The sequence below is a fragment of the Megalobrama amblycephala genome, linkage group LG3 (genome assembly GCF_018812025.1).
Source record: "Megalobrama amblycephala isolate DHTTF-2021 linkage group LG3, ASM1881202v1, whole genome shotgun sequence".
Lineage (NCBI taxonomy): Eukaryota > Metazoa > Chordata > Actinopteri > Cypriniformes > Xenocyprididae > Megalobrama > Megalobrama amblycephala.
Window position 1 is genome coordinate 21,387,948 of NC_063046.1, and position 24,776 is coordinate 21,412,723.

Here is a 24,776-nt window from a genome sequence, read left to right on the forward strand (position 1 = left end):
TTTTAAATATATCTCCGATTGTGTTCGTCTGAAAGAAGATAGTCATACACACCTAAGATGACTTGAGGGTGAGTAAATCATGGGATCATTTTCATTTTTGGGTGAACTATCCTTTTAAGTATTAAAACATTAGTAATGTCAGTTGCAATTCCCTTTTTGTTTCTTTATATCTTCAGGTGCATCCCAGTTCGCATACTTATGCACTATTCTATGACATTTTGACATTAAGTACAAATAGTGCGAGTAGTGCGTTCACACAGAAAATTCCAAAACGAAAAAGTGCACTTTAAAGGTGCCATCGAATTGAAAATTGAATTTACCTCGGCATAGTTGAATAACAAGAGTTCAGTACATGGAAATGACATACAGTGAGTCTCAAATGCCATTGTTTCCTCCTTCTTATGTAAATCTCATTTGTTTAAAAGACCTCCGAAGAACAGGCAAATCTCAACATCGACTGTTACATAACAGTCGGGGTGTACGCCCCCAATATTTGCATATGCCAGCCCATGATTGAGGCATTACACAATTGCAGCCAATATTAACTTCTAGATCTGTGCACAGCTGAATCATCAGACTAGGTAAGCAAGCAAGAAAAATAGCGAAAAATGGCAGATGGAGCGATAATAACTGACATGATCCATGATAACATAATATTTTTAGTGATATTTGTGAATTGTCTTTATAAATGTTTCGTTAGCATGTTGCTAATATACTGTTAAATGTGGTTAAAGTTACCATCGTTTTTACTGTATTCACGGAGACAAGAGCCGTCGCTATTTTCATTATTAAACACTTGCAGTCTGTATAATGCATAAACACAACTTCATTCTTTATAAATCTCTACAACAGTGTAGCATTAGCCGTTAGCCATGGAGCGCGAACTCATTCAGAATCAAATTTAAACATCCAAATAAATACCATACTTGCGCGATTAGACATGCTGCATGACGAACACTTTGTAAAGATCCATTTTCAGGGTTATATTAGCTGTGTGAACTTTGTTTATGCAACGATAGAGTCGAGAGCTCGGGAGGGGGCGGAGAGCGCGAACAATTAAAGGGGCCGCAGCCTGAATCGGCACATTTCTAATTATGCTTCAAAATAGGCAGTTAAAAAAATTTATAAAAAAAAATCTATGGGGTATTTTGAGCTGCAACTTCACAGACACATTCAGGGGACACCTTAGACTTATATCACATCTTGTAAAAAAACGTTCAATGGCACCTTTAAATACTTATTAAATTACGTTGCGGAGGGGGGGTCAGACTCCGATGTTTAATGACAAAATAAGCTTATAAAATTCATACACTACATGAGTACATAGTGCATAAGTACATAGAGTAAGTGCATAGTGTACAGTAACAACTTTCATCATACAAGATGCTATGATTATTTTCTGCCCCGTTTTACTATTGATATCTCTGTAAATTCCATCAGGCATGAATAAGGGTTTCCACAGTGTGTGTGTGTGTGTATGTGAGACAACAGGGAGTACTTAAAAGCACATATATTAAACCCAGCCTCTTGCATCCCAGGGCCTAAATCTCAGTCAACAGCTGTTTGGGGTGATATTTTATTAATGCTGTAGTTTTAATTAGTTTAATTACATTCAGCCCTCTTTGTGCATAATTTTCCCTTATTTAATGCAAAACAACCAAAAACTGCCTCAACTGCCATTTCAGTACACAGAAAGACTCATAGCCTGGGGGTATGTGAGTTTTTATATGGAGTCTCTTTAAAATGAAGGCACAGCATAGAGTATAAAGAGCTGGCAGGCTCATGAGGATGCCGGTTCGAATCTGGCCTGCGCCATATACACAATTCCACACCCACTCTTTCTACTATAGTTTTCCTGTCTGGTCTACACTGTCTTCAATAAATTAAAGGCAAAATTCCACAAACACTGAAACAACAGCACTGTAAGCAATAAAATGACCTACGCAATTCTTAAAGATATTAATTCTAAATACAGGAATGATCCTAAAAATCCTCTTTCGATACTTGTATTCTGCCTGTTTATCTGCGCACTTTACCTCCTTCACTGAATCATCTCTAAAATGAAATGCATGGTGTTTGTGTAAACAGTTTATCTGAGCTTCTGTAGACAGCTGTTCGCAGGATTGTCTGAGTGGCTGTAAAACAATAAAGGAAGTGTACGATCATCAGCGTGTAAGAGGAGCGCATCTACGCACACACAGCTCTCTAGTGGGCTGTGGAGAATGCGGACTGGGCCGTTACTGTGTTTCACCAAGCAGCAGATCCGAAATGCCAAGATGGCACTGAACCCAAGGGGGAACACAGTTCTTTATTAACACTGCAACCCGAAACCCTGGATGAGGACATAACCATGGACGTTTATTGGAATGGCACGATGGTTAGTCAGCAGCAATCCAATCTGTGTAAGAGTGTGTGTTTGTGTGGGTGTGTGTGTGTGTGTGTGTGTGAGTGTGTTGTACGGCCAGGTCTCATTTCCACCACTACAGGAATGAAGATGAGACAAAACTTATTTAATGACAAAGGCTAGTGCTGTTCATAGGAGAAACCGATAGATGAGCAATTGCATGGAACAAATCCGGTGATATCTATGACAGTAGATAGTGTTGGGGGGAGGCGAATCAGATCTTTGGAAACCCAATTTTAAAAAAAATCGATATCGTTTACCAATTATTAAAGGGTAGAGTGTGTATAAGCAACAGAAAGAGAGTTGGAATGAGCAAGTGTGCAACAGAAAATAAGCCTGCGTATGCGCGTAAGAAACGCTCTCGTGGACAGATCGCTCCTATTCTCGGGTTCTGGAAGCTGTCTGTCTCCAGGACTCATTACAGACCACTTTCGCCCCACACACATTGACTAAGCGGCCGCCATGCCGCGAGCGTCACAAAACGGCTAAATTTATTCCTGTCCTTCCTCCACCTGGTCAGCGATATCACTCACTGCCTCAGACAGCTTTAGGAGACAATTACCAGCTAACGGAGCAGGAAAGATCTCTTAAGAACCATGTTTTGTCCAGTTTATCAATGCCAATAGCATTATCTGAGCGATTAGCAGGATGAAAATGTGCTCTTTTGGTAATTTAACACATTGAGGTGAAATCTGATCACATAAGCAGCCCACTCTCCTTCCTCATGAATCTCTCTGGCTGAGGTGTTGGAAACATCCTGGCTTCCTGTACCATAGCTGAGTATAGTGTTTCTGGAGTGTATGTGTGTGCGTACGGGGGTTTATGTGTTTTACCATCAGCAGGAGGAGCTTGGAATGATAATGTTGTTTCGCTAAATAGCAGACCTAAAGGTCAGCTGCCAGGGGCCTCTTGAGCAATACGGCCCAGTCTCGGAAATAGATTTACTATTTATTGAGTGCGGGCAAAGCAGGGGAATACTCTGGCATCTCATGCTGGACCGGAATTCCCTGTTCTTTATATCCTCTGTGCGTGGGAAGAGAGGCTTATGCGTTTACACAGCCATTAACAGACTAAAGACGCTCACACTTACCCTTCTAAGAATATCAGAGGTATGTCAGCAGCAGTGTAGCTACGTAGTAAAGCGCACAAACCATATGAGATCTCACGACTGACAAAATGGTGATGGTCAGGTTCATGCATGTGCACCGAGTCGACGTATTTAATGTTACAATAGTAATATAGATAAAAATACTACATAGTTGACTATTGGCGCTTTTCCACTCGGCTCGGTTCGGCACTTAATTTTGGTTTGCTTTTCCACAGTTTAATTTAGTACCACTTCAAAGTGGGTTCGATTATAGACTGATCGTTATAGTTGTGCCGCCTTTACTACCGTGGATCAGTCTGCACCTCATCTACTGACCACGATACAGCCATTTCTTTTTTCAAGTTGCGTGTGAAGCTCGTTTAAAAAAAGTCGCGCAAACAAATGATACTGCGGTGGCTGTTACTGACTATTTAAATCTAGCGGGTTTGGTGTCTCGCGTTTCAAATCCACTGACGCTGGTAGTGACGATTCTCTCTGACCAATCAGTGATCTGCAGTGCTTACACGTCACATTTAGTATCGGTACGGCACACTTGGAACCTCAACTGAGGTGGTACTATTTAAGCGAGCCGTACCGTTCTGTACCGAGCCGCCCCATGCAGTGGAGAAGCGTTGTTGGTTTAGCACCGGGCCACACATTGACCCTACTGATGTACTAAGCATTCTTGGTTTCTAGATAAAGTATATAAGTAAAAGTTATTGATACACAGAATATTTTAAGACATTTTTTTTTGTTTTTGTTTTTTTGTTGGATAGATAGATAGATAGATAGATAGATAGATAGATAGATAGATAGATAGATAGATAGATAGATAGATAGATAGATAGATAGATAGATAGATAGATAGATAGATAGATAGATAGATAGATAGATAGATAGATAGATAGATAGATTAAATTTGCTCAACCCAGATTTTCAGGACAAACCCATTACAGAAGTAGCATTAGCAATACTAAGCCACTAATCACTGGGAAAATTATAATCAACCTCCAGCATAAAGCTCTATTAATATTTAACAATAATTAAGAATATGTACACATGCAATATCAATTATTTATTTCTGAACTGATGCATTGACCTCCCAGGGGACAGGCTGGGATATGATCAATCAGATACAGACAGGGAGAGAGAGACAGAAAAATAAAGAGTGTAAGAGTGATGCTAGAGTCAGCCCTTTCTCTCTCTCTCTCTCTCTCCCTCGCTTCATAGCTTCAGGCCTCTGAGACCTTCTTTAAAGATGATTCAACATTAATAACAATATCTTTAATGCTCAGACATTAGCGCTTGCAATAATTAATGTATGAATAATCACTGATGTAAAAAGCATTATCAATAATTGTATGAATAATGCACATTCATTATGCATGAGTCTGGCCTCAGGGCTGAATTTGGCATTTTTGTTCTTGTCCAGAACACAGAGAGAGATACAGCATTCTCGGCTTTGATCAAAACACTGACTTATATGGTGCTTTAGCTGCTGGCCCAGCACTGGCCCACCAGTGGGGCACAAGTAGACCCCGCTAACATGCGTGGGCCATGTTTAGCATGCTTTGCGGGGCAGACTGGGGCTGGCACAGGTCAAACGGAGTGAGAGGCATTAGTATTCCATCCGCTCACAGTGCTTTAGCAGCTCTAACAGGAGAGCCCTGTTCCTGAGAGCTTCATCGAGATTAGCGCTTATCACAGACTGCTTTCATACTTCACGTAGCGTTCCTTGTGCAGATATCAGCAGAGACCCAGCTAATGCAGACATAGCATTGCTCTGCATGTTGCTACCTTTAACCTTACTTCCTCTGATGGAAAAACCACATTGTACGTACAGTCCACTTCCTATGCAACTGTTAAGCCCCCGATACACTTCAAGAGCAATCGAAGAATGAACTAGTGTGACGTCATTTTGAACAAAATCAGGCCAAATGAAGTTCATTTGGAGTGCGTTTCAGGAGTTTGAAACAGCTTGGCAGGTAAACACCTTTAAACCACTACTGGTTTTACCTATTGATTACGCAATAGGTTGGTGTGCTCTGGGCCTCCCTTTCTTTGATGTGGAATTCTTCTTCGGTTCATTTCTTGTTTTCAGTCTGTTGAGGTCAGTAGTAAACATGAACATGCTGGAGACCGGCTTTAGAGTAGAAATTGAAGTTGTAATTCTTACTGAAAGCGACACTGACTTTGTTTTTTCATGTTTAATACTGTAAAGTTGCTTGATGTTGAGCAATATTTTGTATAAAGTGCTATATAAATAAACGTGATGTGACTTGACAGGAATGCCAAACTGCAGAGCTCATGCAAACAACCACATCGACATCACTATGATTAGGTTTCTTAACTGCTGTTTTATTACCACTGTCATTTTTGTTGTGTTGTTTTTTTTTTTTTTTGTTATCAAGAGCAAAGCACACAACACATATTTTTATTATTTATTTACCTAAACACAGCTCTCAGCAGTGTGGGTGGTGTCTGGATGTTGGTTAACAGTACACCATTGAAAAGGTTTGAACTTCTGTTTTACCCCTGAGCGAAGAACAAAAAAGAACTCTGCGGTGAGTATATTAGGGCCTTCAGTATTTGACGGACTGGTTCCGAACTGAAGTGAGAATGTTGCATCACATTCTTAGAAAGACATCTCAAATTTCAGTGCATGCGTCTACTGTAGGTGTGTGTGTGTGCGCGCAAAGGTTTAAAAATCGGTGGCCCACTTTGCCTCGTCAGATTGGACCACAGTGAGAGATCAAATTTGCAGGAAGGACATTATCTTTTGCTGACAGTGAGGGATGGCGGGACCAGAGAGGGGTGGACACCGTAATGAGGATGGCGACTGCTTTTAGTGTGGCACCTCTGGCTTGCCTGGGCCTCCCAGGGTAGTGCAATCTCTCAGTGTCAACAGTTCTCTGAAAGCCTGATTCAATTAAGATTAAAGGAGAGCAGAGAGTGGCAGGGGTCAGTTTGATCAGAGCGATTGGCGCCTCTTTGGTTTTCACTCATCTTCTAATATTTTCTTTGCCTCACTCTTTTTCCCAGGCTAACTAGGTAACGTCCTTTCATTATCATTTCTTGCATTTCTTGGTAACTGTACACACAAGTGTGCCAAACAGTTATTCTGTACTGTTTTTTTTTTTTTTTTCACTATGGATAAAAGTGTCTGCCAAATGCATTTTTTGTTTATGGCAAATGTTTGTAACTGAAGTGTTGTATAATGTGAAGCTGTTTTGCAGTAAGCCCAGTATAATTATTCTAACCAGTCCATTAAAGGCAGGGTAGGCAGTTTGTTCCAGAAACATTTTTTGTTATGCTGGTTCAAGGGTCTCTTCACATCTTGATAGCAATCACTAAGTTAAGTGGTCTAAATGTATTAATATATATCATCTGTGGAAGGTGTAGGACCATAAAATGTTTGTCCAATCATTGCATTCGGTCCGTAACGTCATCAGCGTGTTTCATGCTACAGAAGTCAGTCACCGAGCACTGCTACTGAAACTAAGCTACCTTTTACAGTTCGTCCTGAACCAAAACAAGCTTATGCTGTGTTCACACCATAACTATTGTAATTTGGAAGAGATGGAAACCCGTGACTTTATACTCAGAGCAGTTTGTGACTAGAATTTCTGCGTTTCAATGACAACACTATCAACACTGAAATTAATCTGCAGCAGTCAGATGGTACAGGTCAGAGCTCTTTAAGTTATCTACATTTGTTATTATTGTAATGTTATGTGATTTGAGAAATTAGGTAGTTTAACGTGGTCTCTCGTGATGCTTTTGTTTGCTCCCTGCTGTACGCGTTCATGTGTTTTGAAGGAGTCATCGCTTTGGAGATGCTCTCTGGAGGGAGGGTGGTTTGTTATGTTTTCCTCGCCGAAAATTGCCTACCCTATCTTTAAGTTAAAAATAATCTAATGAGATACATCAATATCTTTCATTAGTAAAATAATAATTGCATTATATTAACATCAATAATAACTGCATTACATAGGGATTACAACCTAATGTAATACTAATATCCATTAGTTATTTTTTTCATTTAATTAATACAATATTATTATTATTATTATTTTAACTAAATATACACAAACCAAAAGATATGATTATTATAACAATAAAATGATGAGAAACAGCTTCAAATTTTAAACAACTAGGGCTGCATGATGTATTGTTTCATGCAATAGTTACATCGCTGAATGTGCGATGTCAAGTATGGGATTGTAGTTGATAAATGGGTAACACTTTAGAATAACTCACGCTATGAAGCATTAGTTAAGCATTAGTAAATAGTCAATTCATCATTTATAAAACAATAATAGACATTAGTAAGCCATTTATAAATACAGCTATAAATGCTTGGTTCTTGATTTATAAGCATATCTATAATGAGTTTAATAATTGTATTTTCATACTTTATTAATGGTCAATTTTATCATTTCTAAATTATGTATTACATTATTCACAAACCAGTTATTTAGGAGTTGTCAGTTGTTCATAAGATCATTTAGGAAGTGTAAGTAAATGATTAATAAAATATTTAAATGTACATTTATGCATCTTATTATTTAGACATATAGTATTAGTTACCTGGTGTGTTAATAAATGCTTTATTAACATATTCCTAGTGTCAAAACTACCTCAGTACTAACTTTAAAACATTAGAGAACAGCAGTACAGAAGATCACTGAACCTTTAAATCTCATTTATAAAAGCCTTAGAAAGCATAAACAGTCCTCACTTTAGATGAGCTCACAAAAATAGTTAACTGACCACTTCTAAATGTTTTATAATTACCTGAATTAATCATGAATTGCAGTAGGAATATGTGTTAATAAAACATTTACTAACACACTAAGTAACTATTACTATGTGTCTAAATAATAAGATGTATAAATTAATATAAAATTAGTTTATTAATCATTTACTTACACTTCCTAAATGAACTACTGACAACTCCTGAATAACTGGTTTGTAAATAATGTAATACTTAATTTAGAAATGATAAATTGATTATTAATAAAGTATGAAAATACAATTATTAAGCACATTATAGATATGCTTATAAATCAAGAATAAAGCAATTATAGCTGTATTTATAAACTACTTACTAATGTCTGTTAATGCTTTATAAGCGATGAATTAACTATTAACTAATGCTTAACTAATACTTCATAGCGTGCAGTTATTATTAAGTGTTACCCATCATAGCATTAAAGTTTTTAAGTCCTGTCAGTTCAAACATGCAAGTGAGTTGAAAATGCTTTTATTGAAAATTTAATTGAAAATACAGTACAAAGAGTAATATTTTTAAATATTATTATATTTTCAAATAACTGTTTTCTATTTAAATATATTTCAAAATGTAATATAATCCAGTAACAGCAAAGCTGAATGATAGTGTAGCTAGCTACTACTAATACCATGATATAAGATTCTGGTCATATCATAACACTATGTACTACTTATTAATATAATTTAAAAACAGCCCTTTGAGGCCAAAAGGATCCTGATTTGTGGCCCCTGAGATTTCTAAACTTAAGCCCTGGTTTACTCCATTTCAGGTTCAAGGTTATTAATCTGCCATTATGAAGAAAACATTAGAGAGAGAGAGAGAGAGAGAGAGTGTGTGCGCGTGTGTGTGTGTGTGTGTGTGTGTGTGCATGCATGTGTTGACCATACTGTTCTGTCTAACAGTGTACACCATCTCAGGTATTTATCTCCATCAGAAACTTTCATCCCTCTGCAGCACTTTATCAGCCATTAACAGCCTCCAATTACACATGCTTCAGCAATTAAGGCCATTTCATTACCTAATATAGTCAAAGCTAGTCCTATGACTGAGGGGATAATTTAGTACCTTAAACCCAAACTCAGCAGGGGATTAGAGGGGAAATCTGAGCACAACAAACAATCTTTACTGACTCTAGTATACACCCACCCAGCCAGGGCACAATGCTGTGAACTTTGACCTCTGAAGTGACTCTGCTATGCCCGGGTTAACGTTACACCCCGTTTTTACCCCGCAGCTGCGCCTCGTTATTACACCCCATAAAAAAGCGGGCAGGCATCGAAGGGAAGCTTGGCAGTTTTAAAGTACAAGAGAGAGAGACAGCACTGGGGGAACAGAGAGAGAGAGAGAGAGAGAGGATGACTAAATGCAGACAGAGGCGTTAAGCCATTAAGGACTATTGTTGGACTCAAATGGTCGTCTTATAAGATCTCTGTCAATGGGAAATGGAGCCTAATGACCTGAACAGACTTCAAAGACACACAGACACACTCAATCACAGCCTCGCTCTCACACACACGCATACATAAAATGGAGAGCAAATGGAGCGTCTTTTGGTGGCTGTCCACAGTTTCTGTCACGGGTGCACAAGAACAAGATGTAACAGATCCAAGTGCAGCATAAGTATTTATTGGGGAGTCCAGAAACGTAATCCAAGGCAGGCAAGAGGTCAAAATCCAGGTAATCAGTCCACAAAACAACAAGCCAGAGATATAAACAGTGCACGTAACAAATACAACGAACCACAACCAGGGACAGACACAACTGAGATTAAATAGACAAACACTAATTAACAAACACAAAACAGCTGGGTGCAATGATGAATGGTAATTAGTCCAGGGAGTGTATATGGGAAATGTAGTTCATGAAATGAGTGAAACAATGAGTCCGGGAAGGAGTGCCCTCTAGAGGCTGAAGGCACTCTCACAGGTGATCGTGACAGTTTCACTGCACTGAAGGAATGCTTGTATTGTAAAGAGCTAGTAAAAAAACAACAGCATGTCTTTGGCTTTGTATACATTCTAGGAAGCTTGTACACTGAGCCATATAGACGTATCTGTATGAGAATGACAAATACGTCTATATGCTTCCAGAAATTAAAATGTGATTAGATTATACATTTGTTCTGGGGTCAGTACCAAATAAAACTGTCCATGATAAAGAAAATCAAAAAAACTTTTTTTTTTTTTAATCTTTTTTAAAATGGTACATTCTTAAAAATGTTTGAAAAACGTATTTGATCACAGTGAGAGACATTATCTTATAAACTTTATAGCCCTTTAAAAATACACTAATTAAATTAATTAATTCAAAAATCCACTATGAAATGAAATATCATGAAGAATTACTCCTTCATAAATATTATAAAGTTTTTGCAGCTGGGTTGTACCACTATGTCATGTGATAAAATGATTAAATGTTCTTATATATCATATCAGTCTTATTGACCGTAACACACTCATGAGGGTCTTCAAGGGACCTTATTTATTATCACTTTACTTGTTTGTTTAGATTTTTCTGCACCACATGACTTTGGTGGACAAAATACAGTACAAACAATAATATTGTTAAAACAATTATTCTTATACTCACCATTTGTTTCATCAAAAATAATTAATAAATTAACATATTAATAAATATCCAAGCTTTATAATGACAGTGAACGGGGTCAACGAGTATGAGCTGAACAAAGTGCATCCATCCATTATAAACGCACACTCCGCACAGCTCCGAGGGGGTTAATAAAGGTCTTCTGAAGTGAAGTGTTTTCGTAAGGTCTGGCGTAAGCTAGCTATTTTATTTTACAACTTGTTAAATATGGATATTTTTCTAACACAAACACATCGCTTCGCTTCAGAAGGCCAATATTAAGCCCCCGGAGCCGTGTGGAATACGTTTATGGTGGATTGATGCACTTTCTTCAGCTTCAAACTCATTGGCATCGTTCACTGTCATTATAAAGTTTGGACGTGTCAGGATATTTATTAATATAACTCTGATTGTGTTCATCACAGAGAAGAAAGCCATATACACCTAGGATGGCTTGAGGGTGAGTAAAGCCTGGGGTAATTTTCATTTTAAAGTCAACTAATCCTTTAAGTAAATCAGGAAGAGTCACATGACACTCAATTTAGACAAACTGTATGACAATAATACTATACAATACCAACAAAATTATGAAATTGGCACAGATACACAAAAATATACATTTAAATTATAAGGTTGTGAAAATATAAAAAAAAAAAAAACATTAACCCCTGAAATAATAAATATGACAATAATAAATGTTTCTTGAGAAGCACATCAGCATATTAGAATGATTTCTGAAGAATCATGTGACACTAAAGACTGGCATAATGATGCTGAAAATACAGCTGCCATCACAGGAATATATATTTTTTTAATTTATTAAAAAAAGAAAACAATTATTTTAAATTTAAATAATATTTCACAATATTACTGTTTTTACTGTATTTTTTATTAAATTAATGCAGCCTTGGTGAGCATTTTAATGCTTTCAAAAGCATTAAAAAATTTAATGTTTCCAAACTTTTGAAATGCAATTTATTCTTGTGATGACAAAGCATTAACATTCAGAAATCATTCTAATATGCTGGTTTGTGCTCAAGAAACATTTTTTTCCCTGGTGACCTGTCTGTATATATATATATATATATATATATATATATATATATATATATATATACTGCTGAAAATGATTACCAATGTGGAAACCATGACTCTTTTCTAAAAAATCTTTTGTAATAATATAAAAATCTTTACTGTCCCTTGTTTACACAGATCACACAGACAGGTTTGTTTTGCTATCTTAGTGAGGACATTTCATAAACATAATGGTTTTTATACTGTATAAACTGTACTGTATATTCTATCCCCCTACACTACCCCTACCCCTAAACCTACCCATCACAGAAAACTGCATTTTTACATTTTTAATAAAACATTGTTTAGTATGTTTTTAAAGCTATTTTAAATATTTATTAGCATATTTCATGTTTACATTGTAGTACCAGTGTAATACCCATATCATTATACACATTTGTGTCCTCATAAATCATGAAAACAAGCACACACACACACACACACACACACAGAAAGATGCTCCAACTGGAAACATTTTTTACCACTGCCCAGAAATATGCCTTTCCTCAATCTGGAAATTCAGCCTTTGAATGCTCAATGTTTAAGCATACACCATTTTATTATGTATTTGATAAAGAAAATGATGAGCAAATGTTTCTGTAGGACTGAATGGTTAAAAGAGAGAGGGAGAGGAAGGGAGAAAGACAGAGAGTGTGTGGTGGATATGTTTGTTTCCCTGTTGTGGGCAATTTCTTGGCAAGGTTACCCGATACGCCTCCCTGGCAAGTGCGAAAACCAAAACCCACAGTAGGTATGCAACATTTGAAGGAAGCTCTTTGATTAGAACAAAGCAAAGCAGCAAAATGGAAAAAGGGAATAAGCACTTATTTTGGTCTCTCATCCCCTTTCATTACCCACTCACGTTTGCTTCAGGCGAGTTACCCGGGATGCTCAGCAGGGCACGGAGGAAAGACTCCATGAAAGCTCGGCTCTTTTCTGCCTGCTTGTTTTATCAAGTCTAATTTCCCTCACTGCTCTGCCGCCAATTCCTGCCCTAGATTTTACATTGATCAAGTGTCAGGAAATGCCCCCACCCACCAGAGCGAGCGTTGGCGCTATTTGAAAAAGGGCCTATCTTCTCTCTCTCTCTCTCTCTCTCTCTCTCTGTAATTACATCCTCCCTGTTTAATACAGACTAGCTGTTAAACAAACAATTGATCCCCACTTAACACATGTACCCACGTTGGCTAAAACATTTTGCCAATTTGCCACAGGCAAGAAAGGCAGAGAAAGAGAGAAGAACAGAGCGAGGGGTGGCATCTCATACAGCAAATAAAGGAAAGAAGATGCCAAAAGAGGTAGAAGAAAGGAAGATGTGTATTGTCATGTGGTCCACAAAACGGGAAGGTGCCGTCTAAAGCATATAGCTAATCAGGTGTTTTTATGAGCCTTAAATTGAAACAATAACAGCTGTTAATGGGGACACTGTGTGTGGGTTTAGCATAAGTTAATCAGTGTTGAGGTATTGTCATTGTTGTCATTGTGTGTGTGTGTGTGTGTGTGTGTGTGTGTGTGTGTGTGTGTGTGTGTGTGTGTGGGTAATAGAGCAAACAGATTGTTTTGTTTGCCTTTTTGAACTTCCCAGTGCACTGCGGGAGCAGGAGGAAAAACAAAGGGTGTTAATGGCTATATGACACAGAGACCTTTACTAACCTGAGATTTTACTGAAGGCAAAACGATCGATCAATGAGGCCCCACACACACTAAACACACAGTGTAAACATTACTGTCTTTTGATGGGATGCTTTTACTCCATGTGGTACTGCAATAATACATCAATAGCCAATTAAGATTAGATTTAGATTATGATTAGAATCAAATTTATTACGTTTAATTCATATTCCTAAATTTTTTATTTTTCCACGAAACACAAACAAAGAATATTTGATTCATCTTCACACAGCTCTTTTCCTGGCAACAGTTACATCTGTTATGCTTCAAAAATGGTATAAAAGGTCCATATGACTTCTGTGCTATACTCCAAGTCATCTGAAGCCGTACAATAGCTTTGTGTGAGGAACAGATTGAAATTTAATAATTCATTATTTATCGTCCCCTCCTCCAAAACTCTGAAATCGTATTAGTCAAAGTTGCGTTCACACCAACACTGACAACACGGGCAAGTGGGGTGAGTAAATGGTGACTGAAATTTCCTTTAAAGTCACAGTGAAATTAAAGTATGGATCAAGCAATAGATCTTTTCTTCCATATTGTGACGCACATCTGAGTAAAAAATGTATTAAAATTTGTAAAAATGAAAAAAAAAATGTAGGGAGAACACTTGGTTCCATTTAGGCCCCATCATAGCACAGAATTGTGCTCCTTAAAATTACAAATGAAGGACTTCTAGCCACTGACCGAAGCTGTATCTCAATACTAAGCTACGGAACATACTGTTTCTGATGCAGAAAAGTTCCCCTAATAATAATAATAATAATAATAAAAACTATAGCAAAATCTATTTAAAATACATTTATTTCATACTAAGTATACTTCAAATCCATTAACATATTTATTGGCACATCTCTAAGACTTACTGATATACAATTATAATTAAACTTTATTTGGAGTATTTCTTTATTGTAAAATGCACATTTCTTAATATTATTCCTAAAAAGTGTTTTGATCTCACTATTAATAAGGATTGGATGATCCTTATATAATATTAGTCTTAAAATGCAAGATATTTAAAGTGTACCTAGAGTATACTTGCTAGGGGTGGGAATCTTTAGTCAACTCGCGATCCGATCCAATTCCGATTCTGGGAGTCGCAATCCGATTCCAAAACGATTCTTGGTCTACTTTTTTTTCTTATTAATTAATTAGTTTACCGACTTAAAAACCTTAAAATCTTTTACATTTACATATCCTTACATAAGTAATTATAAGTAGGCCTACTTTTTAAAATAATTACAAATTGAAAAAAATGTAATTAAAACAATTATATTGTTAAAAATTGCTAATATAACTTCAAAACATACAAGCAAGTAGATAATAATAAAGAGGAGCAACGAAACCTATTACAAGCAATAAACAAAGCGTGCTTTCAGTATTTAAGATGATCTGAACATTTTCTTTCTCATGTTTACTCTGTTGTTTGATTGTTACATCTTAGAAAGCGGGAGATCTATTAAGTTGCATTCACACACGGATCTCTTTTGAAATATAACAAGTAATGCGGTTTGTCCTGTCCATTTAATCCCTTGAGACAAAACGGGTTGTTTACATTAATTTTGCGTCATAAAATCATTTTGAGAAGCAAGTACATTAAACCTCTTACACGGAGTCACGCATGCGCGAGCACTCTTCACAAACAAAGCGTCAGCATTTGAAATTGAAGGCAGCCTTCTGTAAATGAGTTTCATGTTTTAAATATACAAGTCCACTGCATTCCAAACAACATGCCTTCGTAGAGCATTTGTAAGGAAAATACCGACGGGCGAGACCACGCACTGCATGTCATCAAGCAAAGCACGCGTCTCTCATGTGCAGTGAAGCCCGCGAATGTCATTGTAATTCGCTTCAACCTTTCCGAACTTTATGAAAGATTATTTTATGAAAGGTGCGAGTGGTGTATGTGTGTGAAGAATTGGAAGCAAGCAGAACTCGGGTGTTTCTTAAGCACACTCAGCGTCATCGCGCATCTTAATAAAAACTAAGCTCAGAATTGATTCTGAAATTCTCAGAATCGATCCAGAATCGTTGGAGAGAGAATCGCGATGCATCGATGGATCGATTTTTTTTCTCCCACCCCTAATACTTGCAATAGTTCCACTTTAGCATAATCCAATTTACTTAAATATATCTTCAGTTGGACCTCAGTGCTACTTCCACATAATTAAAGTGCATTAAAGGGTTAGTTCACCCAAAAATGAAATTTCTGTCATAATTACTCATCCTTATGTTGTTCAAAACACGCAAGACCTTCGTTCATCTTCGGAACACAAATTAAGATTTTTTTTTTTTTTTTTTTTAATCCCCCATAGTAAGCAACATAATTACCACATTCAAGGTCCAGAGAAGTAGTAAAGACATCGTTAAAAAATAGTAAATGTGACAACAGTGGTTCAACCTCAATGTTATGAAGCGACGAGAAAGCTTTTTGTGCGCAAAAACAAAACAAAAATGATAACTTTATTCAACAATTTCTTCTCTACCCTGTCATTCTACTGTTTACATAGTATAGACAGTGCAGCGCTTCCCGGTTCTACGTCAGAATGCCGGCTCATTATTGGCCGACGCTGTTCACATGAGCACCACGACGCATGCATGTAAAGCTGACCCCGGAGCCGGCCAATACTGAGTCGACGTTCTGACGTAGAACCTCGAAGCGCTGCACTGTCTATACAACGTACACAGGAGAATAACACTGTAGAGAAGAAATTGTTGAATAAAGTCATTATTTTTGTTTGTTTTTGCAATTGGAATTGGCCACTGAATACGCACTCCCTGCACCACGTAAAACATGTCAGCTAAACCAATATTAGCAAACATGCTAAATGAGTCACAAGCAGAGAGTGTTTTTGATGGGCTGGTATCTGATTGGCTGCTCCGCTGACTTTTTCTCCATTTACAGAGCCTTAGGCTGTCACAGGTGTGTCAGGTAGTAGGAGCATCGTATGTGATGTATTCCAATGGAATTAAAAGAAAAGAAAAAAAACACATTCGCTTGAACTCTGTGCTTTATTTGGGTATTTAATCAGAAATGTTTGTTAGTAGAGGCCTGTATCTCTTTCTATATTTCTGTCTCTCTCTCTCTCTTCCTATTTCTCTCCATCTCTCACTCTTTCTTTCTCCCTCTCTGCAGTAAGACAGCTTAAGCTCGCTCTAATTAGGGGACATCTGTTTCTATTCCTGCTGACTGCTTTAACAAATATCCTCATATTCATAACAGCTCATACCTAATGAGTTACACAGCCCAGGGCAAATCTCATACCTGCACAAAGATCAAACACCTAGCCTAAAAGCACACATGCACACAAACACCCAAATTAGCACAGACTCACATTCTCACACACACACAGGTACACTTCCCTGCCAAGTACAACTACCGGAGCTTCAAAAGACAAACAGCAGATGACACTTGTGAATCTTGTAGAACTGGAATGAGGTTAGTTTGAAATCTGTGACAGCAATTTGCAGCTTATTAAAATAAATCAAACAACTTCTAAAGAAAAAAGAACATTTGCCCAACCATAAAAAAACAAAAAAAAAACATCTGCCCTGTCTGGGAAAGGAATGTTTTTGCTTTATTTGCATGAGGGTTCTAGACTGTTTTAACCTGAATAAACAATAATCAAATGAGAGTCATTGTTGCTTACCTATGTATTTGATGTAACAATATCATATTATTTTGTAAATCTAAAATAATAATTTGAGAGATATAAGCCACAATTATGAGAAATAACATTGTTATATTGCATTTTATATCACCCTATATGACTTTATATTTACAAGGAATAAAGTTGTAAATGTGAAATATACTCAGACGCACTGTGATTTAGTCACAACTACTGGAAATAAATTCACAATTGTAAGATATGAGTCGTAATCACAAGAGAAAAAGTTATAATTGGGAGATGAATTCACATTTCACAAGAAATAAAGTCACAATTACAAAACAAAAGTTATTTCAAAAATGAGACAGAAAACGCTTACATAAAGTCAGTGCACTGCACGTATGACAGTAAAAGCTTTCGGCTGCTAAAGTGAGTGAGTGATTGTGAGTAGGAGTGTTTCAGAATGTGTGTGTGTGTGTGTGTGTGTGTTCTCTACAGTTACAGGTTGTGGTTAACTGCAGCATTAGCTTTAATACACGTTTGCGGTTTTCACAGAGCGAGTCTAAATGTGCTCAGATCAGCTTTCCTCAAGCAGTCCACTAAACTGCCCTGTTATGTATCATAAAAATCCGCTGACAGGTACACACACACACACACACACACACACACACACACACTCCTGCTCTGAGACAGGTCACTCTCCCTCTTCTCCAAGGCGTCCTGCAACCCCCTAAAGACACAATATCTCCTTATCGCCGAGCCACTCTATTAGGGACAAAAGGTCATCCCGGGATAATATTAAACTTATGAAGCTCAGGCTGTCCTGCCTGCTTCCAAATGTGCAGAGAAAGCATAAAAAAGGTGTTGTGTCCGTGTATGTGATTATATCTGTCCCATCATCCTCTGCACACTGACCCCAGGGTTCTGGGTTATTGGTCTCAGATGCAGGCGGCTTCTCAATGTACAAAAGAGCCTGTTATTCCGCTGCTTATTACAGCGAAGCCATACACAACACGCGATGGCACACACGCACACTTATGCTTACACACTGCACCACAACAGAACACAGAGGGCAGTCTTGTGCGTGTGCGTGCATGCAAGGTATTGGCGTATTCACTGAGATTTTAGAAAGGAGGAAGTAGAGGCCGCTGCATCCTGCCTCACACACAACCTCAAACAGATTCATACAGTCATACTTTGTTCCTGCCTCTGAACGCATTAAATTTCATGATGGAAAATGTGCATTCTTTTCATTGGCTTCCAAACCCTGATACACACAAATACACAGTCTGTCACGCACACCTAGCCTATATAATTTACTGTTTTCAATTCAACTGACAAATAGAGCTGAGGAGTAACCAACAATTATTGTTTAATCTATTTTCATGACAGTGTAGCTTTTCCAGTAACAAGCTACTTTATCAAAAGACCAAACTAATATAATGGTAATAGTGAATATTCAAACATGCTTACCTAAAAAGACTCTTTCATGTATGTAGCACTAATCCATCTTGTGGATGTACATTCTAATCTGTCCTCTCTCTTTCTAGTGAATTTTAGTGAATCGGTTCATCAAACCAAAACTTCCTCTCGCTTACATGCTACATTTGAATGTCCGATTGATTCTAGTGAACTGGTTCATTCGGACAGTTCATTTAAATGAAGTCCGTATCATAAAAATGATTCACCAATTCGACTCTTTGAACTACGGACTAGGTTTTTGACTTGGTTACATAAATTAGGGTGTTTTGGTGTATTATCACAAATGTTACAGCTTGTTTTTGAATAAGAAAAAGATAGCTTTATAATTGATATAATTGAGTAGGCCTAATAATATTTTTAAATTATCGAAACATATTTCTCGCTTAAAGGGTTAGTTCACCCAATAATGAAATTTCTGTCGTTAATTACTCACCCTCATGTCATTCCACACCCGTAAGACCTTCATTCATCTTCGGAACACAAATTAAGATATTTTTGATGAAATCCGAGGGTATCTGATCCACACATAGGCAGCAACGTCATTGCACCTTTTGATGTCCAGAAAGGTAGTTAAAAACATGGTTAAAATAGTCAACGTGACTGCAGTGGTCACGCCAACTCAGTATTGGCCGAAGCTGAACACGAAGCTGAAGCTGCACGACGCATGAATGTGATGCCAACACAGGATCCGGCCAATAATGAGCCGGCATTCGGACGTAAACAAGTAAGCCTGCACTGAGTTCACTACATATGACAACGGTTCAAATTGTCGAATAAAGTCGTTATTTTTGTTTTGTTTTTGTGCACAAAAAGTATTCTCGTCACTTCACCACTGTAGTCACGTTGACTATTTTAACCATGTTTTCAACTACCTTTATGGACGTGAAATGGTGCAATGACGTTGCTGCTTATGTGTGGATCAGAAACCCTTGGATTTCATCAAAAATATCTTAATTTGTGTTCTGAAGATGAACGAAGGTCTTACGGGTGTGGAACAACATGAGGGTTTCATTTCATTTTTGGGTGAACTAACCCTTTAAGACCCTCTAATATGTGTTTGAAGATTGTAGTGTAGCTTTAGTATAACTACCTGATATTATTATTAGCTTTTAGCTTGGCAAGCTAAACTTCAAGGTAGCTTCCCCAACACAGGTAGTATACAAGTCTGTGTTTGTGCATGTGTGCATATTTATATTTCTGTGTGTGTACGCATAAGGACCCTCTTTCGATGTGGGCCAGGTTTGAGCCATCAAATCATTTTTAAAGCCTGATTTCCTGTGGGAGTCCTCAGAGGTCAACTCATCGGAAAGGGATAAAAAAAAAAAACATTTGCATGCAATTTGTCACACCCACCACATTAAACTTTCATCCTGACAAAAACATGTCAAATAAATTTACATCGCCGCTCTGACAGGCCAACACAGCCCAATGCCATCGCCAATTATCACAGCTACTTTTACTATGCATCAAACTCTTCTGTCGCTCCCTTGCTTTCGTCTTCCCAAACGACCCCAATAAAAACTGATCCGGCGGGGTGGATTTGCCTTTGTCACCCACATTATCACCCCCTGTATCCTCCCTCTGTATATCGAGCTGCCAATCAGAGGCGGACGGATGGCAGGCGGGCTGTGCTGATTTGAGGGGGCTTGGGCTGTATGCATGGATTTAAATAATAAAAGGGAGATTTGACTTCAGGCCCACAGAGCCCTGCCAATAAGACGGCTGGAAGAATATGGCGGTGTGTGCTTGCACAAAATAACTGCAAATTGAGGATATAATGAACACGTTTAATATTTCATACGCCCTGGATGGAAATATCTTCAATAGGGAGATTTCTCTCTCTCTCTCTCTCTCTCTCTCTCTCTCATTTGCCCTCCCGCGTTCTTTCATTTTTCCTGTCTTTACTTTCTCTCCCAAACCCCCCACACAAAACCCCACACCACAACTACAGTCTCACTCGTCCACAGGACTTTGGACTCTACTTGGCTTTGAGAACCGTGAAAGCCCTCGACTGTTGCTGTGAGGGAAGAGTTGGGAGGGAGAGATGAGAGTGACAGTTTAAAGACCGTAATCATTGACAATTACACACCACCAAAAGCTTTTCCTCTCTCTCTTTATCCCCCCCTTCTCTCGCCCTCTGTCTGTTCAGTTACGACTGGGTACCATCAAAAGCAAATCTACTAATATGGTGGTGTTCAGTCAACCATCAACAGTGCTAACACCCATTATAAAAACCCACTGAATCCACATACACCATGAAGGAACATCAAGTCTTCTAATTAAATTTTAACTGGCTGCTGCAGTGATTGAGACTACAGGCAGTCGTTGTGTGGCTTTGTTTATGTATGACAAAATGAATTGTTCTTCACGACGCTCACACTTCAAAACATCAGTGCCATCTCTAAAAGACAACCAAGTCACATGTTCTTCCCAAACAAAGCAGAATGTTTATTGCTTCTCTCAGTGGTGGTGTTGATACGATGTCGCCATTATTTCTTGGTCATTGAATATTATTACTATTACTATTCATTAGGTGCCATTCTTACAGTAGAAGAACATACAGTGGCATGAAAATGTATGTGAACCCCTTGCAGAATCTGTGAAAATGAGAATTATTTTAATAAAATAAGAGGGATAATAAAAAAAGCATGTTATTTTTTGTTTAGTACTGTCCTGAGTAAGATATTTTACATAAAAGATGTTTGCATTTAGTTCACAAGACAAAACATTAGCTGAATTTATTAAAATAACCCCATTCATAAGTATGTGAACCATTGATTCTCAATACTGTGTGTGGTTACCTGATGATCCACGACTGTTTTTTTTGTTTTTTTTTTTGCTTTGTGATGGTTGTTCATGAGTCTCTTGTTTGTCCTGAGCAGTTAAACTGAGCTCTGTTCTTCAGAAAATTCCTCCAGGTCCTGCAGATTCATCAGTTTTCAAGCATTTTTGCATATTTGAACCCTTTCCAGCAGTGACTAAATGATTTTGAGATCTGTTTTTTCATACTAAGGACAACTGAGGGACTCAAACACAACTATTAAAAAAGGTTCAAACATTCACTGATGCTCCAGAAGAAAACACGATGCATTAAGAGTCGGGGTGTGAAAACTTTTGAACAGGATGAAGATGTCACAATTTTTCTTATTTTGCTTAAATATCATTGTTTTTCATTTAGTACTGCCCTTCGGAACCAACAGAAGATACTTGCATGTTTCCCGGCAGAAAAATTAAGTACAATTTACCTTGATATTTGAATTCAAAAGTTTTCACCGCTCGGCTCTTAATGCATCGTGTTTCCTTCTGGAGCATCAGTGAATGTTTGAACCATTTTTAATAGTTGAGTTTGAGTCCCTCAATTGTCCTCAGTGTGAAAAGATGAATCTCAAAATCATACAGCCACTGCTGGAAAGGGTTCAAATATGCAAAAATGCTTGAAAACTGATGCATCTGCAGGACCTGGAGGAATTTTCTGAAGAACAGAGCTCAGTTTAACTGCTCAGGACAAACAAGAGACTCATGAACAACCATCACAAAACAAAAAAAAACAGTCGTGGATCATCAGGTAACAACACACAGTATTGAGAATCAATGGTTCACATACTTATGAATGGGGTTATTTTAATAAATTCAGCTATTGTTTTGTCTTGTGAACTAAATGCAAACATCTTTTGTGTAAAATATCTTACTCAGGACAGTACTAAACAAAAAATAACATGCATTTTTTATTATCCCTCTTATTTTATTAAAATAATTCTCATTTTCACAGATTCTGCAAGGGGTTCACATACTTTTTCATGCCACTGTAAATGAGGGTAAAGCTGTATTGTGAAAAATAGAATGAAGAGCTGTAGTAACAAATCAGCATCCAGGACTGAAACTATATGTATGCAAGTCAGATGTAAGTCCTTTTAAGCACTGTCTTGGTTAATAATGGACAGATGATGCATCTCTCACCGAAAGCTCACTAGTCTGAATCAGTCGTCTAATAAAGCTCACTAAAAGCATTCTGGGATTAATTAATTACTCACAATGATTATTATGAAACGGCAATATGACAGAAAACTGTGCGGATATTCAGATCTTTCCAGTTCCCCGTGGAATCTGCAGAGGCTAAAGTTACAAATAAACAGACTGATTATTCACAGTGAACTTGTGTAATCACAATAACACATCCTGTTCTCTGAAGCTGACAGACATACACTTTTAAAAAATTAATTTCCTCTTGTCCTGGATCTGTGTACTGATCACTCCATCTGCATGACTTTCATGAATTATTCATGCCGGCATTTCAAACATTAAATGCATGTATTAATTTCATTTATCATAGGCAAAAACAAAAGCCTAACAACGCTTGGAAGTGTAGCTCAAATATTCAGCCTTTGCAAAACTTGCTACAGGAGTCACTGGGGATTAGACGAGCTCGAACATTAGCAGTAGAAGAATGCTTTCATTTTGCCCAAATTTCTAAATTAAACAATGATTTGTTTAAATTATTTAACTACATGTACATCAACACAGTTACAAACATGTAAAATTGTTCAATATTGACAGCTGATTGACAGAAACTGCCATGCCACATTTTGCTTTCATCTCTTCTTGGCTGTTTGGCCTAGAAGTGTTTATGTAATGCTATGTGTGAGTGTGACAGGTTGAAGTGTCCCCCCGACTGTATCATTAGCATTAGCTTCTTAGCTTCTCTCCACATACAGCCAATGGCTGACATCTGAATTATCTGTAAGGACTGAGACTTCCATCACCTGCCCTCCCCATCTCCTCTCCCTCTCTTGGCTTCCTGTTGTTCCTGCATGATCCTCCACTCGTGTATATGATTGGATTTGGGTTTAACAGAAACCTGTAATTACACAGCCATTGTGCTCAAGCTAAGCCAGGATTGACAGCAGCAGAGGCACAACCACGGTGAAGGCTGCGAATGCAGGTACTCCGCTGGAGGGTGGGCTGGGAGCCAGCCAGGTAAAACAGATATTTTAGCTGGAAATGGAGGGCTGTGCTTTGGGTCTGAGTACTTTGAACCCCTGCCTGAAGGCTGAAGGCAATACTAACAGGATCTCCCAGTTTAAAAAAGTGTGTAAAAGTATTCTTGACATTACCAGGGCAGGAGCCGAAACACATTGCACATTGACTTCCATTGCACCCTAAATGCGGTTGTTAGTTCGAAGTGCCATTTGAATGGTGTGTGTTTGTATACATGGCCTCAGGCAGTGGTTGGTTTTGCACAATAATACTGATAACACAGAGTGGGATGCAAATATACAGCACAGGCACAAAGAACAACACATAGAATGCAACCTCAGTGGGGGTTTTTAGGGTATATTTTGTTTATGTTTGCTTATGCATGTTTTCTTTCATAAAGTATTACATCAAGTACTGTGGTTGGACCATAGTATAAGACTAATACTATAAGACTGGTAAGACTAATACTATACTATAATATTTTATCTGTTATTGAAATGTAAACTATGAGACTGACTGATAATCATTACCTTAAGTATCTATTTGTATTTTATCTAGCAAATTACTTAAAAAAATGTATTTTTGATGTAACAATCCAGTCAGCTTAATCAAGTCTTATTAATGTATTTGTAAATTATTCAGACTAGATTCAACTACATTCAACTGCAGGTATATTTGGATAAACAGTATTTGGTATATTTGGATAAAAGGATAAACAGTTTATATATGTATGTATGTATGTATATATATATATATATATATATATATATATATATATATATATATATATATATATATGATGTTCCACTTTGCCTACTTATACTACACCCTAAAAGTATGTACTCTTTTTGTGAAGAAAAGTACATACTTTTCGTGTGTGTAGCAGAAGAGCAGACAAGCTTTGGGACATACTATCACATCATAAAATAACTGTTGCTCTCTGGCGCTTAATTACACGCATCCTGTCACTGTAAACTGGCCTGTCAATCATCTTGTCACAGTTAACATCCTCCACATTTCATTTCATTTCATTTCCTACCATATTGGAGAGAAATGCAGTAGCACATTGATCTGCCAGTTAAGGGTCTTTCATAA

At 37.6% G+C, this 24,776-nt stretch overlaps 1 long non-coding RNA gene across 1 annotated transcript in view; it reads right to left on the reverse strand.

Annotated features, from left to right (window-relative positions):
* Window positions 1-24,776, reverse strand: part of LOC125264839 — a 47,118-nt gene that overhangs the window by 13,312 nt on the left and 9,030 nt on the right. The gene's annotated exons all lie outside the window — the stretch shown is intronic.